Here is a 19,212-nt window from a genome sequence, read left to right as displayed (position 1 = left end):
GTGCTTCCTTCAGGAGCTCTTGTAAGGCAGTCCTGGTGAGAAAATCTCTCAGCATTTGCTTGTCTGTAAAGGATTTTATTCCTCCTTCATTTATGAAATTTAGTTTGGCTGGATATGAAATTCTGGGTTGAAAATTCTTTTCTTTAAGAATGTTGAATATTGGCCCCCACTCTCTTCTGGTTTGTAGAGTTTCTGGCAAGAGATCTGCTGTTAGTCTGATGGGCTTCCCTTTGTGGGAAACCCAACCTTTCTCTCTGGCTGCGCTTAATATTTTTTCCTCATTTCAACCTTGGTGAATCTGACAATTATGTGTCTTGGGGTTGCTCTTCTCAAAGAGTATCTTTGTGGTATTCTCTGTATTTCCTTAACTTGAATGTTGGCCTGCCTTGCTAGGTTGGGGAAGTTCTCCTGGATAATATCCTGAAGAGTGTTTTCCAACTTGGTTCCATTCTCCCTGTCACTTTCAGGCACACCAATCAAATGTAGATTTGGTCTTTTCACATAGTCCCATATTTCTTGGAGGCTTTGTTCTTTTCTTTTTACTCTTATTTCTCTAAACTTCTCGCTTTATTTCATTAATTTGATCTTCAACCACTGATACCCTTTCTTCTACTTGATCAAATCGGCTATTGAAGCTCGTGCATGCATCACGTAGTTCTTGTGCCATAGTTTTCAGCTCCATCAGGTCACTTAAGGTCTTGTCTGTACTGTTTATTCTAGTTAGCCATTCGTCTAATCTTTTTTCAAGGTTTTTAGCTTCCTTGCGATGGGTTCGAACATCCTCCTTTAGCTCAGAGAAGTTTGTTATTACCGACCTTCTGAAGTCTACTTCTGTCAGCTCATCAAAGTCATTCTCGATCCAGCTTTGTTCCACTGCTGGCAAGGAGCTGCGATCCTTTGGAGGAGAAGAGGTGCTCTGGTTTTTAGAATTGTCAGCTTTTCTGCTCTAGTTTCTCTCCATCTTTGTGGTTTTATCTACCTTTGGTCTTTGATGTTGGTGATCTACAGATGGGGTTTTGGTGTGGATGTCCTTTTTGTTGATGTTGATGGTATTCCTTTCTGTTTGTTACTTTTCCTTCTAACAGTCAGGTCCCTCAGCTGCAGGTCTATTGGAGTTTGCTGGAAGTCCACTCCAGACCCTGTTTGCCTGGGTATCACCAGCAGAGGATGCAGAACAGCTAATACTGAAGAACAGCAAATACTGCTGCCTGATCCTTCCTCTGGAAACTTCGTCCCAGAGGGGTACCAGCCTATATGAGGTGTCGGTTGGCCCCTGCTGGGAGGTGTCTCCCAGTTAGGGTACAAGGGGGTCAGGGACCCACTGAGGAGGCAGTCTGTCCATTCTCTGAGCTCAAACACCATGCTGAGAGAACCACTGCTCTCTTCAGAGCTGTCAGACAGGGACATTTAAGTCTGCAGAAGTTTCTGCTGCCTTTTGTTCAGCTATGCCCTGCCTCCAGAGGTGGGGTCTAGAGGCAGCAGGCCTTGCAAAGCTGCAGAGGGCTCTGCCCCATTCAAGCTTCCCCAGCTGCTTTGTTTACCTACTCAAGCCTCAGCAATGGTGGATGCCCCTCCTCCTGCCAGGCTGCTGCCTTGCAGGTCGATCTCAGACTGCTTTGCAAGTAGTGAGCAAGGCTCCGTGGGCATGGGACCCGCTGAAGCAGGTGCGGGATATAATCTCCTGGTGTGTCATTTGCTAAGACCACTGGAAAAGCACAGTATTTGGGCTGGAGTATCCTGTTTTTCCAGGTACCATCTGTCACGGCTTCCCTTGGCTAGGAAGGGGAAATCCCCCAACCCCTTGCACTTCCCGAGTAAGGCGATGCCCCGCCCTGCTTTGGCTTGCCCTCCATGGGCTGCTCCCACTGTCCAACCAGTCCCAGTGAGATGAACCAGGTACCTTAGTTGGAAATGCAGAAATCACCCATCTTCTGCATCAATCATGCTGGGAGCTGCAGGCCAGAGCTGTTCCTATTTGGCCATCTTGGAATGAATCTGGGATTTTCTTATTTGCAATCTAGAAAATAGAGTAACACACACAGACAATCTAATTTGACCAAAAGACCAAAACAATAAGAAATCATGTCAAAGAATAAGAAATCATGTCAAAGAATGTTATTTGTAGCAGCAGTCCCCAACCTTTTTGACACCAGAGACCAGTTTCATGGAAAATAATTTTTCTACAGACCCAAGGGTTGGGGACCCCTGATCTGTAGGATCCTTTCCAGGGTGTAACCATGGTCTCACAATACTGATTAAAATAGCTACAAAATCTCATCTCTGAAGTGGCCCACTAAGACAATGAAGAGGAGTCCCAAATTAAGATTACATGGCAGGCTTAAGGAAAATATATTACTTTTAAGGTAAAAAAAAATTCCTTGTACTTTTTTAGTGTTGTTCTGAAATAAATGCTTTCATTCATTCACACATTATTCATTGACATTGTTCTAGGCACTTAAAATCAGTGAACAAAGCAGAAAAAAACCATTGTGCCCTATGCAGCTTACTTTCAAGTGGGAACAGATAATAAACAATAAACATCATAAATAAGCAAATTGTACAGATGTTAATACGTAATAAATGCTAAGGGGAAAACTGATGAGGAAAAGGTAAATTGGGAGTATGTGGGAGTGGAGGGAATTGCAAGTTTAAATAGGGTTGTCAGCGTAGGCCACATAGAGCTGGTAGCATCTGGGCAAAGACATGAAAGAGGCAAGAAAGTTAGTCATGCAGATACCCAGGGAGACCCAGGAGGGCGCCTTAGGGCAGGCATCCAAAAGGTCCCAAGGTGGGATATATCTGGCAAGTGTGAAGAACAGCAAAAGTAGATGAATAGATGAACAAGGGAGAATGTAGTTCGAATGAGGTTAGAAAGGGTATGGAGGAGATGGACACAACACAGGACCTTGCAGGACATTGTTAGGGCTTTGCGAGAACTAGTAAGCTCATGGAGTGTTTAGCAATATGATTTTTTTAAAAAGATAATTTTGAATTCTTTGTTAAGAATTCACCAAATTCATTGAAATAACTGTATTGCAATGTCCTAATGTGACCATATGTTAGTATTTTCTAATAATTGCATAAACTTTGTGGCAAAGACTGCCAATTGTCTGCCAATATCCATTCCTTGTTCCTTCTACAAAACTAGAATCCCTGATTTTTAACTGAGACATATGGCTGCCTAAAATAAAGACTGTATTTTCCAGTTTTCCTTGTAGCTGGGCAGGACCATATGAACATGTTCTGGCCAATGACATGTTAGTGGAGATGGTCCATGCAAGTGAGTGTACCCTTCTTTTTCCTTCCTTCCACTACCTAGAATGAAAACAATGGCTAGTCCTGGATTGGTCATCTTTAACTTTGATGAGATGCTGAAAATGAAAGCCAGGACTGAGGGAGGATTGAAGGAGTCTGAACCTCTGACAACATGGAGTACCATACCAACCCTTGACTACCTACCTCCAGACTTTTACACGAGAAATAAACACCTAGTTTGTTCAAAACAGTGTTAATTTGGATCTTTGTTACTTGCAGTTAAACCTAATCCTGAAACACCTGACATTCTCTTGAAGTAAATTGCTTTCAAAAACCTAAAATACATGGTATTTACTTACAGCAAAGAAATAAAGAGAACACCAGAAAGGCTTAAAATATAAATTTAACTCAGAGTCTAGTAATTTGGGACTTTGGGCCTTGCAGGGTTGAAGAACTCAACTGTTTGTGTATCCCAAACTGAAACTATAAAAAGTAGCTCTCTACAGTGATTGCTACAGAAGATGAGACTGTGGTTCTAAGCTTTTTAAAAACACTTTTCTTTAAGAATTCTTCATTGGTTGGATGTGATGGCTCACGCCTGTAATCCCAACACTGAAGAGGATGGACTGCTTGAGTCTGGGAGTTTGAGACCAGTCTGGAAAACACAGTGAGACCCTGACTCCACAAAAAGTAACTTAACTGGGTATGATGACACACACCTCTAGTTCTAGCTACTTGGGAGGCTGAGGCAGGAAGATTGCTTGAGCCCAGGAGATTGAGGCTGCAGTGAGCCATGATCATGCCACTGCACTCCAGTCTGAGTGAGTGAGACCCTGTCTCAATCAATCGATCAATAAAACTAGCCTAGCTGTTGAAGATCAGATTAAGGTTGCTGTTTTTCCATCCAAGCTTATTGTGTTAGGAGACCTCAAAGGAATCATCTTTATGTTGAAGCACAGAGTCAGGGAATAAAAAACAAGTACTCAGGCTTAAAAATAATGTCTAGACATGATCTTTGGCTGTGAACGTGGGATTAGCTATAGACTGGAAGTCTACTAATTTAGGGGAAGAGGAAGGAGCAGTGTTACATTGCTAAAGAAACCACAGAGCTGGCCAAAAAACATGACTGATCTGTATTCAAATCTCATGCCCACATTTGTATCAGCAGGAAGCAGGCTGCAAATCTGTTCAGCACTCTAGAACAGCAAATTCTCCATTGACCACACCGGATGTCGTCAGGAAGTACAATGTACAAGGAAGACCCTTTCCAAAAGGCAGAATTAGGAGTACTCTGATGAACTAATCAAGGAAATTGCTCCATTGCTAGAGAAGGGAACCTTTACAATTCCTACCTAGCCTAGCAGAATTGATAACCACTATAAACCAGTGACTCTTGTGTTAATCCTATTCTCCTCCTTTCCAAATATACATCCATTCTGTTAGGTGTGATGTGGCAAATACATTAACTTTTAGTTTAAAGGTTAGTAGACCACCTGGACTTAATGAAAAGGACTGTGCATTAACCCAACAGCCTAGATTCTGAGCCATATTCAAATGGATCATATTTGGGGGTTCACATACAAATCAAAAGCTAGAACAGGCATGTATGATCAAGAATAGGTGGTTATGTTCTATCTACAGGAAGAAGGGTGTACCAAAGATATTTTGGTGGCTAAAAGGTTGGATTTTGGAGTAAACTGTGAGATGTTCACTAGAATCTGTTCCCTTTTACAGTGTCTAGCTGAAGGCTTTTTTCCATCTACATGTTGCCACTTGACCACATGACTAAATTCTGGTCAGCAGAATGTAAGCAGAAGTGGCATATGTGACTTCTGGGAACTGCCACCAAAGAAGGGGGTATGGGGCATAATTTTCAGCCTTCTTTTCTTCCTTCCTGATATCTGGAATGTGATCATGGCTTAAAGCTGGAATAGCCATGAATGATCATGAATGCACCATCTGTGACTTTGGGAATGGAAGCTACTCATAGCACAGCAACAAAATAGAAGATCTTAGAGCATTATACTAGCCCTCCAGACTTTTATATGAGTAAGAAATGAGACTTTTTTTCTTACCCATCCTCAATGTAAACTTTACATTGTAAGTAAGAAATAAACTTTTATATGAGTAAGAAATGAACCTCTTTTACTTACTCATCCTCAATGTAAACTTTTCTTAACATCTTGTACATGCTATTTATTTCCAGTCTCTAGACCTTTGCTCACACTGCTCCTATACTGTTGATGGTTTAGAAACTAGAAGCCAACTTGGTATAATGAAATAGACTTCTTTTTTCCATTTCCCAAAGTTCATGTTTAAGTCAGTTGGTTGCCTGAAATTAAGAATGAATTTTCCTATGTGCTATAGTCAGAATGTTTGCGACCACCCCCCACCCCCTGCCAAATTTCTAAGTTGAAATTTAATCCCCAATGTGATGTTATTATGAGGCACAGCCTTTAGGGAGGCAATTAAGTCATAAGGGTGGACTCTTTTTACAATGCAAGGGCACACTATCAATAAGAAAGCAGGCACTCACCAGACACTACTGGTGCCTTGATCTTAGACATCCCAGCTTCCAGAACTGTGAGGAATAAATTTCTATTGTTTGTATATGATTCAATCTAAGGTATTTTGTTACAGCAGCCCAGAGTAAGATACTATGGAAACAAATATATACATTGATCTGTTTCCTTGCCTCATTCAATATATGCTAGTAATACCTGAATTAACTCTCCAATAATATTATAGTTAAAAAAATTTTTATGAGAGCTGAGACTAGTCTGTCCTGTTCACTTTGCATTCATAGTGCTTAATTCAGTGTCTAGGACATAGTACGTATGCAATAAATACTTGTTAAAGAAATATGGGAAATTGTACTTCAGATGCCAAGAACACATTTGTTCACAGCAGCAACATTGTAATCACAGAAGAAAGGATTCCTTACAGGACTAAAGTAGATAGTTTTGACAAATTTTCAATGTTAATCCTTTCTATCTAAACTAGCCAAATAATTTATCATCCAAACTGGGCCTGTCCCAGGCAAATGAAGATGTCTAGACTGCACCTATCTATATTTAAATAGCCTCCTTTTTAAATGAGAAGGTACTATCCTGTGTCTTTATGGTTGCATATGTACCCATGGGACTCACCAAAGATTTACTGTTTGCTGCTTTTTAAAGAAGGCACCAAAAAGTCTCTGCTTTTACCTTGATGAAAATAATGTTTTACTCTTCAAGGAAGAACAAAAAGCATTTCTTCCTCACTAGCTCCACTCCCAGTGGTAAGTGGGATTTCCTACTTCAGAGGTCTGGTTTTCCTTTACTCAGGGATTAGCAAGAATTGGTCTGCAGTAGACAAATCTACCCCACACTATTCTGGGGCAGTGAGACCTTGGAAGAAAATGGCTGTGTGGAGTGTATGTGGTTCTGTGAGAGAAGGAGAGGAGCAGGAAGGAGGGAGGAAAGGAGAAGGAGAGGTGGATTTAAAAGGCTAGGTAACTGTAGCTGTGATCTGGGGGAACCAGTGATGGGTACTCTAATTGAACACAATACTGAAGGAATTGTGTTAGCCACTGTGATGGTTAATTTTATGGGTCAACTTGGCAGGGCCATGGTGACCAGCTATTTGATCAACTATTGTTCTGGGTATTTTCTGTGAAAGTGTTTTTTTGGATGAGATTAACATTTAAATGGGTAGACTCTGAGTAAAGCAGTTTACCCTCCATAATGTGATGTGGGTCTCATCCAATCAGTTTAAAGCTTTTATAGAAAAAAGACTGACTTCCCCTGGGTAAGAAGGAATTCTTCCAGCAGGTTGTCTTTGGACTTGAATTGCACCCCTTCTCTAAGTCTCTAGCCTGCCAGCCTACCCATCAGATTTTGGACTCACATAGCCTCTGCACTCACGGGAGCTAATTCTTAAAAATCAATTAATCTTCCTCTGTCTCTCTCTCTTCATATATACATATTGATTAAAGAATGAGTAGATAGAGAAGGGAAGGAGAAAACAAGGCAGAAGAGAAATTGGTGGAGGGTGACAGAATGAATTTGGTTTTGGACCCATGGAACTTGAGGTGTCTGGCAAGCAGTTAAGGACACCACTGGTTGACTGATGAGTAAGAGATGTCCAACATGAAAGCCTCCCGTGAACCTGCTGGAGTTTGGTGGACTTTGCCTTTCCACATCTTGGACAGCTAGTAGGGAGGAGTTTTTCTGCAGGTGACTCTGGCTTCCAGAAAGGGGCAGCAAAAAGGATGGTTCAGAAGAAAGAACTTGGCTAAGTATGTGCATTTCAAGCCAAAGTTCTCCAGAAACTTCTTTCACGGGTAGGGAATTCAACAACAGTGCCCACTTCAGTGAAGCATTGTATTGGTCCCAGAAGAAAGTGATGACAGAATAACATTGAGACCAATTCACCCTGCGAGTAGAATCTCTGAGTTATGTTTGGTTTGGTTAAGAATGGAAATTCCACTTTTATATATGTATAGATAGATAGATAGATAGATAGATAGATAGATAGATAGATAGATACATAGATAGATATGCGTTGCTTAACAACGGGGATACGTTCTGAGAAATCCACCATTAGGTGATTTCACTGGACAAATATCATACAATATACTTACACAAACCTAGATGGCATACTATACACCTAGCCTCTATGGTATAGCTGATTGGTCCTAGGCTACAAACCTGTACAGCATGTTACTGTGTAGAACACCATAGGCAATTTTAACACTATAGTAAGTATTTGTGTACCTAAACATAGAGAAAGTAATACACTGCACTACAACATTACAAAAGCTAAGTCACTAGGTGATAGGAATTTTTCAGCTCCATTATAATCTCATGGGAGTACCGTTGTAAATGTAGTCCATCCTTAAGCAAAACATTCTTATGCAATGCATGACTACACACACACACACACACACATTTTTTTTTTTTTTTTGGTCCTGTTTCTCTGTAGAACCCTGACTAATATATCCTCTTTCAAACACCATGTTGCCTTGCAAGGCTGAGGTGGAACTGGTGCCAGAAAGACTTCCCTGAAGCGAGGACCAATAGCGCCGGTCAGATGATGGATGCCAATGAGATCAGTAATGGTGATGTGGGTCAGCAAGAAGCTATGGCAATGGCAGCACCACCAATAGTACCAGCAGCACCAAAAGACAAACTAACTGACATTAAGGGTCGTTCTCATTTGGGAGGGGACAGCTGGAGAACTTTCCTTTTGAACAACAGTTAACACCTAAGGTTCATAGATAATCTACAGGATGGGAAGCTCAAAGATTATGAGACTACACTTGCTGCTAACTAAGCATATGGAAGAATAAAAGCAATATAACATAACTTACACCCACAAATATTATGGAGGAATTCATACCTATTGACATAAGAGAATGATCATGTGTTTCTCTTGCACTTTCTAACTATGTGGACTTAAGTATCATGAATTTTTTCAGCCTCAGTCTTTTTATGTACAAAACAGGGTAACTACATGGTTATGAGGATTAAATGAAATGGTGAACTTGGAAGCATTTGGCCCAGGGCTTGGCACATGGTAAACATTCAATAAATGTCCTAATCTGCATCAAATAAGAAAAAGTATCTAGACATAGTTTAATAAGAAAGGGTGCTTTTGTCCGCCCAGCACTCCTCTGTTGGCCCTCTCTCTCCTCCTCCTTTAAATGTTTCATGATAGGAGGGGTGAGGCTCTCTTCTAAAGCATCTTTAACAACCATTGTCTTTTGAAATCTTTCATAGGCTGAGTCTGAATTGGGAAATGCTTATAAGCAAAAATCCAGCTGTGCATAGCAAGGCAAAAAGTATATGATTAAAGAGTAAAACCACTTGCAGAAAAAAATCCACTGACTGTCCCGGTGTGTTTATTATATAATCCAATTATTTAAAAAATGAAATTTGAATCTAACTATTCAAAAATAACCTGAAGAAAACAGAAATAGTTTTATTTTTTACTTATGCACAATTATAATCCTAACTTTCAGTGAAAGAGGTAGTTATTTTAGTGGTAGGTATACTTTTTTGTTTTTTTTCCCATAAAGTAGTTCAGGAGTCAAAGCTGGATGCAGTGACTCATGCTTATAATACCAGTATTTTCGGAGGCCACGGTGGGAGGATCTCTTGAGCCCAGTAGTTCAAGGCCAGCTTGGACAACATGGCAAGACCCCATCTCTACAAATAAAAAATTTTAAAATATTAGCCAGGCCGAGTGGTGCATGCCTGTAGTCCTAGCTACTTGGTAGACTGAGGCAAGAGGATCACTTGAGCCTAGCTATGACTACTTGGTAGACTGAGGTGAGAGGATCACTTGAGCCCAGGAGTTTCAAGGTTACACTGAGTATGACTGTGCCACTGCACTCCAACCTGGGTGTCAGAGTTAAGACCCTGTCTCTCTTTTTTTTTTTTTTTTTGAGAGGGAGTTTTGCTCTTGTTGCCCAGGCTGGAGTACAATGGCACAATCTTGACTCACTGCAACCTCCACCTCCCAGGTTCAAGTGATTCTCTTGCCTCAGCCTCCCAAGTAGCTGAGATTACAGGTGTGCACCACCATGCCTGGCTAATTTTTGTATTTTTAGTAGAGATGGGGTTTCTCCATATTGGTCAGGCTGGTCTCAAACTCCTGACTTCAGGTGATCTGCCCACCTTGGCTTCCCAAAGTGCTGGGATTATAGCCATGAGCGACCACACCCAGCCTGACCCTGTCTCTTAAAAAAATAAAATAAGGGTGGGGCACAGTGGCTTACACCTATAATCCCAGCATTTTGGGAGGCCGAGGTGGGCAGATCACTTGAGGTCAGGAATTCATGACCAGTCTGGCCAACATGGTGAAACCCTGTCTCTACTAAAAATACAAAAAATTAGCTGGGGGTGGTGGCGGATGCCTATAATCCCAGCTACTTGGGAGGCTGAGGGAGGAGAATCGCTTGAACCCAGGAGGCGGAGATTGCAGTGAGCTGAGATCACAGCACTGCACTCCAGCCTGGGCAGCAGAGTGAGACTCCATCTCAAAATAAATAAATAAATAAATAAATAAATAAAAAATAAATAAATAAATAAATAAATAAATAAATAAAATGAAAAATACTTTCAAGATGCTTTCAGTATCATTAGTTATATAATTGTGAAATTATTACCATTATTAAATGAAATATTTCTTCTGTAATGTATCTATAAACAGTGTCATCCTCACTAGAAGTAGAATGTATTCACAGGCTCAGTAGAATATGCAAAATACAAGACTATAACAGGGTTTCAGATAACACCCCTGCACATTGCCAATTAAATGAGAACTAATTGTTCATTAGAAATTAAAGAAATAAAAATGTGTTAATTTTAATTTGACTGACACTAAATACTATGGTACTCTAAAGAATACGGATAAAGGCGTTGACTTATGTTTTATTAACACATGCATAGTTTATTCACTGATACACAGAAAAACCACAATCTTCCTTTACTTCCTATTTCTTAACAATTTTAGATCACTATGTGCTCCCCTCTGATACCCCCACCTAGGGTACCGTTCCATCCTTTTTTACAAAAGACATTCCTGTCCTTAGTGGTTGAGTCTGGACTCTGGAGCCACAGTGACTGGGTTTGCCTCCCTGCTGCCCACTTACAAGCTGTGTCACTTTGGACAAGTTACATAACATCTTTGTGCTTCAGTTTCTTCATCTGCAAAATGGGGATAAAAATAGTAACCATTTCATAAAGTTGAAGTGTTTGGCACATAGTAGGCACCATGTGTCAGCTATTGGAGAACAGAGTCCTGGTGGTCCTCAAGTTGGAACACTAACTACCAATAACAGTTCATGTAGATTTTCCAAAGGGCATGCAAGTGTGGATAGTTTTAAGAAAACCAATTTCGAGATTCTTGCCTTCTATATATAGGCACTTTAAAAAAATACATCTGCCTAAGAAGCTGGCACTTTAAAAAAAATACATCTGCCTAAGAAGCTGCCTGTCCTAACTAGAGTTTAATCTTGCACAGTCTCTATTTCTCATTTTACAAAAGAAAAGCATTTCCTTTTGGCCTGTTCCAAGGTTTCAAACCAAGGAACAACTCCACAATTCCTTTAATCAAGAAATTATGCATGCTCTCCCCAACCTATATTATCAACATATTTTTTCATAAATTTTCTTTTTATGTTTGATAAATATCAGAAATGGCAATATATTCATGCTGTTTTGAATAATTGCATGCTACCAATAATTATAATGAAAACCCAATCCTGATGAAATTTTTCTACATTTATAACCATATGGTCAAAGGCCATTTTTTTAAAAAAACCTTATTATAGTATGTTGTTATTGCAGATAACAACACGTTATGTAAGACGGAGTAGCCTATAAAAAACTTTCAATTATAAATGATAAAATTCTATGAAAAAATGGAATAAACATAAGTTTAAGGAAAAACTTTGTTGAAGAAGAGCTTGTTAATGTTTTTAACGTTTTAAAATCTCTATAGTATTTAGGTCTGGGGCTAGAAACGTTATGTATATGTGTATGTGTAACACCTTGTCATGCTTAAAACAAAGAACTCCCTTAAAACAAGAAACTCTATCTCCATCATCTATATTCACATGCATCCTGTTGTTTCTCTGTTTCTCTAGAGAGCTCTACTACACATTCTTTCATGTGGGGAACGTCAAAAGCACACAGGAGTCAACTTAAAGGTAATTCCACTGGCCAAAAATGGGACACTCTGAAGAGTAAAAAAAAAAAAAAATAAGGCCGGGCGCGGTGGCTCACGCTTGTAATCCCAGCACTTTGGGAGGCCGAGGCGGGCGAATCACGAGGTCAGGAGATCGAGACCACGGTGAAACCCTGTCTCTACTAAAAATACAAAAAATTAGCCGGGCGTGGTGGTGGGTGCCTGTAGTCCAGCTACTCGGAGAGGCTGAGGCAGGAGAATGGCATGAACCTGGGAGGCGGAGCTTGCAGTGGGCCGAGATCGCGCCACTGCACTCCAACCTGGATGACAGAGCGAGACTCCGTCTCAAAAAAAATAATAAATAAAAGATTGAAACATCAAGCATATAAATCCATGAGTATCTAATAATACTAAAATTAAAATTTATACTTCAATTCTCATCATTCATCTTTGGAGATCGCTGGACCACCAATTTAGTATTCTGGAAAAGAAATGTACTTTTCCTTCTTTCCTGAGTTGGCTATAATTCAGGAGAAACAAATAGATAATGAAAGAAAATTCTTCTTAATAGAAGAATTATAGCTAATAAATACAGATGAAATAAAATAATTAGAAAATCACCATTGCATAAACTCTAATGAAGTAATGGACCCAGATAATGTTTGTCCAGGCAATGCTTGTCATTATGAGATGAAAAGACAAAGGGAAGTTTATAGCAGATGAATCTGACTGATATACTATTGATTCACATTAATGTCACTAAAATAGGACAACTAGAAATTGCTTCTCCTTGTGTAATTCCACAGGAATTATAAACACAGGAATACCTACGAAGAATTCTTGCCATAAACACTGAATCTAACCAAGTTTCTAGATCTAATTTCTAGGGTTTTTTCTCATAAATATGCGAAGTAGAGAAACATGTTAAAAGACATGGCAGAGAAAACAGAGAAAGGAGAAATGTTACAAATGAAGAGATTCAAGAATCACAGGTGGGCGGATCACAAGGTCAGGAGTTTGAGACCAGCCTGGCCAATATGGTGAAACCCTGTCTCTACTAAAAATACAAAAAAAAAATTAGCCCAGCGTGGTGGCACACGCCTGTAATCCCAGTTACTCAAGAGGCTGAGGCAGGAGAATTGCTTGAACCCGGGAGGCGGAGATTGCGGTGAGCTGAGATTGCACCACTGCACTCCAGCCTGGGCAACAGAGGGAGACTCCATCTCAAAAAAAAAAAAAAAAAGAAAAGAAATCATTTCAACTAAATGCAATGCATAAATATTATTTAGTTCCTGATTTGAACAAACTTTCATCAGACATACATTTTTGAGACAATTGGTGACACATGAATATATATTGCTTACTACTTAATATTAAGGAAATGATTTTATTAAGGAAATGATTTTATTGAATATGAATAAATGGTACTATCATGATAAATCTTCTTTGTTAGACATATAAACCGAGGTATATGTGAGTACAATATGATTGGAGTTTGCCTTAAAATACTCCGACAGAAAAGAGTAAGGGAATAAAGGTAAGAATGTCAAAAAGCTGATGATTGTTTAACTTGGGTGAAGAGTACACGGAGGTTTTACTGTTTTTCCTCTTGTATGTGTTTGAAAATGTTCATTAAAAAATATTTTAAACAAATCATATGGAATTCATATTCTATTAGATATATTTTAAATACAGTTTTATTTTTTAAGTGTCAACATTCATAGCATACCAGAAATCACATATTTTCCAACTATTTAAGCTTATAACAAGAAATGTTGTGTCAACTTAAAATGTACAAGAGAGTATATGCTTTTCAAAATTGTATTAGAGAGTATATGAGCAAAAATATTTGAAGTTCTTGTTCTAGACAATAACTACCTCCAGCCTCAGCAGTAAGGGGAGAAAGGAGAGAATTCAAGTGGGACAGAGCTGACAAACAACCTCCTTATCCTCTTCCCCAGGTAAATTGGGACTTGCTTAGCTCTCCTGCATTTCCCTAGAGGAAGGGTGAGAAACAGGTTCTCATAATTCCTTCACAGTGAACTAGGTGCTTAAGACTGCCATAGAATCACCATAATTAACACTCCTTTCGTAGCTTGGTCTAGGTCCCTAAACCAGATAGTGAGGATCAATGCATTAGTTCAAAATCCCAAATTGTGAGGGAGAATTAGTAAAGTTCAAAGTAGAGCATACTGTCAAGGAGAAAATTACCTTGATGTAATGGTAGCCACCAAGTACATTACCAGGCACGCTAAATCTGAGGGCTCACAGACCAAATTAACACGTTCATTTCATACAACTTACTAAATAAATGTAAAACAAAAAGCAAGGGGAAAGCAATGAAATAGGTTGATACTCTTATAATAGGATGTGAGTGGCAGGACCACCCTATATGTATCCTGCGTTACATGCTAGTCACATGCTCTGTTTTCTCTGTGCCACATCAGCCTTCCCCATAATAATGTGTTGTAAGAAGCAGAGTTCAGATTTGAGTCAGGTGGCCAAGATAGAAGGTGCCAGGGGTCAAAGGCACATACTTGATAATGAGAGAGACAAAGGGGCAGTTATACCTGAATAAAGAGGTAGCTTGCCAATTGATGGTGAAGAGCTATGGGTTTTATTTGCATTTCTTGGGCATAGTACCATGGGCCAATATAGGACCTTAATGGAGGTCATAAGTAGGTGGCATGGCACAGCTGTCAGCCCAGAAGTGACAAGATCATAAATTGGTCTTTCTACCTTTCTATCAAATAAATACACACTTGTCTATTCCTTCATAACCCATTTATTTTGTCTTGGCAAGTTTTACAGGTTAGTAACTTGCTTACTATGTATATTTAATACATCTTCTAAATTCTGCTTTTCTTTCTCAAAGTACTTGCTTACTCATATCTATATTAATACATGCTAGGAGTTTCACCTGTATCTCATAACATACTTGCTGACTTCCTATCTGTCATCAAAATTTCTTATAAATTTCATCATCTCATTTGTTTTCTTCTATAGTAGAATTGAATATTCGAACTCACATTTTCTAGTGGGATGGAGATGACACAGCAGAGAAAAGCATGCATAAGGAAGAAAGACACAAGTGAAGAAAAGAAATCTGGAATTACCATCATCTTCAAAGATTTCAGGTCTCTTTGTCTAGCTTCCAAGACAGCTAGTAAACAGTCAGATATTACCTCTCAAAGGCCAGTCCTAATGTACATTGGCAACACTTAGGTAGAGTTTTAGGCCATATTCCACTAAACAAGAGGTTGTATCTGTCCCTTGAAAACTGCTGCAGCATTCCAGCAGCAAATACCTTATTTTCTGCCACTCAACGTGCCCTCACCTATTTAATTGCCAGTTACCTCCACCAATGCTGAAACGGCATCCCCGTACCACAGTGGAAGCCATTATACACTGTGGTAGGAACTTCAGGTGTGTTAAAATATTGTCAAGGTAGATAATGACTGTTGGTTCAGGAGATGTAAGTTGCTGCCACACTCAACCTTACTAGGAGACATGGAGATCTCATTTGCAAAGCCCCATCTCCAATAGAGCTCATCCAGAAGGCTAACCATTCAATTCAATTAAGAAAGACACTTGATTTCTTCATTAAATCTACCTTCCTCGTGTTGTGTAAACATGTAAATCACATATATACACCTGCATTGCCAAAGTATTCTTTTTAAAATTAATTTTACAACAACTAAAATATAGTTTACTGTGGAATTCTAATAGTTATATCCCTGAGTAAACTTGCATTATCAAAACTCATTTTATAAAAATAATAGTTTAATTTTTTTTTAAGTGGGGAGGTTAAGAACTACAGTTCCAGACTCTGAAATAAGTTATGTTTCCTGTTGGAATTTCAGTGATAAATGTTTTTGCTTGTTTAATAGCTATAATTGTACAACTAGACAAACTAAATGTCCTAGGGTAAATCTAGCTATCTAGCTTTTGCCTTATTCTATACTACCAGACTATGTTAAGCAAATCAGTTCTTGCATATTCTTATCACTTTATTATCCTGTCATCTATTGTTATGATGAACAAATCAATTTTATGTAAACATAAACAAGGTACCTTTGTGGCCCTCCAAATGTGTTTTCCCTAAAACCACTTTGCTAATTCCTGACCCCATCATCTATCCATTCAATCAACGAATTATTGAGTACCAACTATTTCCAGACTTTGAAAACAAGACAATGAATTCAATGTTGACAAGATAACATTGTTCCTCCAACTGGTTGAATTTTCATTATAATGAATGTAAACACAATTTTAATTAACTTGTCTTATTAAAGACCATTTAAATGATTATAACTGAGGTTATTATAGAAATGCTCATATTAAGATTTTAAAAAGTGTATTTAAAAATCTATTCTTGGGCCGGGCGTGGTGGCTCATGCCTGTAATCCCAGCACTTTGGGAGGCCGAGGCGGGCGGATCACGAGGTCAGGAGATCAAGACCATCCTGGCTAAGATGGTGAAACCCCGTCTCTACTAAAAATACAAAAAATTAGCCGGGCTAGGTGGCAGGCGCCTGTAGTCCCAGCTACGCAGGAGGCTGAGGCAGGAGAATGGCATGAACCCCGGGGGGCGGAGCCTGCAGTGAGCCGAGATCACGCCACTGCACTCTAGCCTGGGCGACAGCGAGACTCCGTCTCAAAAAAAAAAATCTATTCTTGGAATTAGTAATCATTACAATTTTTTTGTTTTTAGTCTTTATGATTTTACAGATTTTTTTTAAAACAAAGGTGTGGCCATATTAAATATACAGTTCATATACAAGGCTGTTTGTGGTGGCTCACACATGTACCCCCAGCTAACTTGGGAGACTAAGGCAGGAGGATTGCTGGAGCCCAGGAGTTCAAGTCCATACTGGACAACATATCAAGTCCCAGCCTCCAAAAAAATAAAATAAAATATATACAGCTGGGTTCACTGAATGAGAATATTCCTATGTTACTAAATATTTGTTGAGAACATGATTTTTTATTACCTGTTTAATATCCTAGTTAGCGGCTCCAAATGCTTCTTATTGTGATTAAAGCTGTGATTCCTGTATATATACCTTTGACCACACCACTGAATAGTCCTTTAAGTCTAGAAGCTAAATCCCTGGATCAAAATAAATGCACATTTTTAAGGCTGTTGTGTATCTCCAAAATGAATTACTTTTTGGAAATAAATCCATTTCTAAAATTATCAGAAGTATTATATGAAAGTCCATCTAACAGTACCCAATAGTGGAGCAAAATATTATCTCTTAACTTGGCCAGTTTTAGAAAAATGTTATAACTGGTAGTGAACATTTAATTTTTAAAATTTTAATTATTCAATTTTTTAAAATTATAAAAATACTCAAGGAGGAATATCAAGGGATCATCAGTAGATTTTATAAATTATAAATTATTTTAGTTCTACTTAGGAAACCATTTAATTAAAAGAAGAAATTCCTAAAATATAGAATATGTATGTTAAGCTCCTAGATATTTTAAAGATAACTAAGTTCAAAATATCTAATTAGCCCAGTGTCCCCTTTCTCATATACTTATGAGAACATATCCAATTATCTTGAAAAAGGTAATTAAAATTACTATTAATAATCTTGATACTAAGACATGTTATAATTCATTTGATAATTACATTTCCCACAAAGATACTGTCAACATAAACTGTGAAACTGTAGATCCATCCTGTTTACAAGTATCAGAAACAATATGCTCATTGTTCTGCTGTACTTAAATGCTGCATTGCAGTTTTTCTTAACAGGTAATATGTGACATGAAACATGTCTGATTTTATGCTTCATAATTTCCATTCTGTTGTTTAACACTCAAAAAATTATATTTATGTATCACACATGTCAGAAAATGATTTAAATAATTTAACTAAGTAATAGCAACCATACCTTTCATTTCAAATACAAAACAGAAATCTTTTGTTCCTAGATGTTAAAAATCACCTTTAATCAGAAATGCAAATATTTACATTTTTTAATTTATGTAGCTAACATTAAATATTTGGTTGAATTGTTTATGTTTTATATTTTCAGAAATTTATTATGAATCAAAATATTAAGTCATAAAAACAGGAGACATCAAAAAACTACATTACAAGATTGACTCATGAATTTTAAAAATTCATTATTTCTATTCACTATTCTGATTTTTTATAACAAGGAAAAGAAAAGAATAAATGTAATTATTTTGATTTTAAAAACACTACAGGAAAAGGTACTAATTTAAGCTAGGCTGAAGTTTACATTATTTATTGCTATTTTTCTTCAAAAATATGCATTAGAATAAATATTTTTCTAAATACTAAAGTAAATAGAATGCATGGTTCTGGCATATTTATTTCTTTGAAAAGATGTTCTGAATTTTAGACAACATAAATACTAGGCACTGTGGTGGTTGCCATAGTAACAAATAGAAGCATAAAAATACATGCAATTTTTCAAATGTACCCACTTTTTTCATAAATATGCATATGTTATAGGTAAAAGATTATTCAACTCTTGCTTTAGCTCCCCTTTTAGCAGGAGATACATGTAATTCTTTAGAAATAGAAGATTATCATGTAGCAATGGAGCAGGCTCAAAAAAGTTTTTAAATATTATGTGGGAAATCTTAAGTTCTTTTAACGTAAATTTTCCAAATTGAAGGCAGGAAAAAAACTTCTTTTACTCTATCTTACTTTAATGGACAGTGTTCTTTAGGTAAGGGTAAAAGCACATAAACTTCTTTTCCTCCCAAGCATGAAATTTCCTTTTATTTTGCACAAGTTTATTATTCATATGCATAAATGCAGCACATGACCTTGGAAAGCTGAAAGCCCTTTTGATCCCAAAGAACCAGAAGTTGTTTAATAATAATCCAGGAACTACTACTTGAGTAAACGATCTTTTCTTTCTCCACTCCCCTAATTTAAATACAATCTTCCTATTTACAGGTATCCAAGTGACTGAATTTTACACTTACAGTTTAAAGGGCTGCAGAGGGAAGCAATTCCACAAGCCATCATGTGAAGCTTGAAATCTACTGAAAGGTACTGGTAGGCCAAGCAAAACAGAACAGAAAAGTTGCTCCACCATTATTGAGAAACATATCCTTCAAACCTGATTACAAAAATTTGGACCTCCAATTTGCTTCAACAATAATTATTATGTAATATTCTCCTGGGGTGAAATTTAAAACTTTGTAAAGATCACCATCTAGGCAGAGTGACAAACATAAGATAACAAAACAGTGCCCTAGGGCTTACCTTGTGCTCACTCCATAAAGA

At 38.0% G+C, this 19,212-nt stretch overlaps 1 protein-coding gene across 1 annotated transcript in view; it reads right to left on the bottom strand.

The window, feature by feature from the left end:
- Positions 1–19,212, bottom strand: part of DCDC1 (doublecortin domain containing 1) — a 486,974-nt gene that overhangs the window by 453,498 nt on the left and 14,264 nt on the right. Inside the window, 1 exon segment of the mRNA XM_058424526.1 lies at positions 1,901–2,017. The gene's annotated coding sequence lies outside the window, so the exon portion shown is untranslated.

Source organism: Hylobates moloch, unplaced genomic scaffold (assembly GCF_009828535.3).
Source record: "Hylobates moloch isolate HMO894 unplaced genomic scaffold, HMol_V3 SCAFFOLD_11, whole genome shotgun sequence".
NCBI classification, from domain to species: domain Eukaryota; kingdom Metazoa; phylum Chordata; class Mammalia; order Primates; family Hylobatidae; genus Hylobates; species Hylobates moloch.
The sequence above is the reverse complement of the archived record's forward strand: the minus strand, read 5'-3'. Positions and strand labels throughout refer to the sequence as shown.